This window comes from Lynx rufus, unplaced genomic scaffold, assembly GCF_022079265.1.
Source record: "Lynx rufus isolate CCGP_SWC_20201006 ecotype Redwood Valley unplaced genomic scaffold, mLynRuf1.p SCAF_1, whole genome shotgun sequence".
Classification (NCBI taxonomy): Eukaryota; Metazoa; Chordata; class Mammalia; order Carnivora; family Felidae; genus Lynx; species Lynx rufus.
In genome coordinates this window covers 134,929,994-134,930,846 of record NW_025814823.1, presented here as the reverse complement: position 1 = coordinate 134,930,846, position 853 = coordinate 134,929,994, and the positions used below count along the sequence as shown (strand labels likewise).

The 853-nt window shown below is 41.0% G+C and overlaps 1 pseudogene; it reads right to left on the bottom strand.

The window, feature by feature from the left end:
• Positions 1–250: 250 nt before the first annotated feature.
• On the bottom strand, positions 251–628 carry LOC124509678 (small nuclear ribonucleoprotein E-like; annotated as a pseudogene).
• Positions 629–853: the final 225 nt, after the last annotated feature.

Sequence of the window (853 nt, the reverse complement as noted above, 5' to 3'; positions counted from 1 at the left end):
CTGGCTAGGTTCCAATCGTTTGGAAATTGTGCAAATTAGGAAAAACAGGTAGCAACCTTGGAAAGAGCTTGGGAGTAACTTTTTTTTTTTTTTTAAATAAAAACAACGCCACAGCATTTATTTTCATCTGGTAATAACATAAAAGTAATCAAAACAATATGAACAAATGTTTCAGAACTACACTCCCAACAAACACCACATTAAAAAAAAAAAACTATACTGCCTTCTCAAGAATTTCACACTTCACTGATCATTTCGCTTTGGAGACACTTTGGAGCAGGGTAATATCTCCTTTTATCATGATTTTACCCAGTTGGTTTCTTGACTTTTACAATCAGTCCCTTCTATATCACCTAATAGGAGGTTTATACACTCATTAAAACCAGTAATATGGCCCTCTAACCACATATTCCCTCATAAAGCCACACCTGAATCTGAGATTTCTCAACCATCGGAGTATGACGGTTGCTGGGCTGCACCATCAGCTTTTGACTTTCTGGCCCTGGCCACGGCACACCACAGCGGAAGCTGACAAAGACCACATTAACCTGCACACTACTCCAGAAAGCAAATCAAGCTTGGAAATAATTGTTGCCCACAAGCAGTATTTTAAAAACATGTGCAACATCGTATTTCAGTGAAAGAACAAGGACGCTGAGGGCGAGTTCACCTAGCAGAGATCTAGTCACTCTGGCTCTAAGAACTTGACATCATGTACTTTGAGCTGGTGGCCAGGCTCCAACCTCAAAGGCAAAGAACATGGATGGACCCACACGGCAAAACTAGAACAGGTCAGCCTTCAGCCGCCAACACTCAGAACAGGATAGCTTGTTTGGTAAGTGATGTGTGTTAT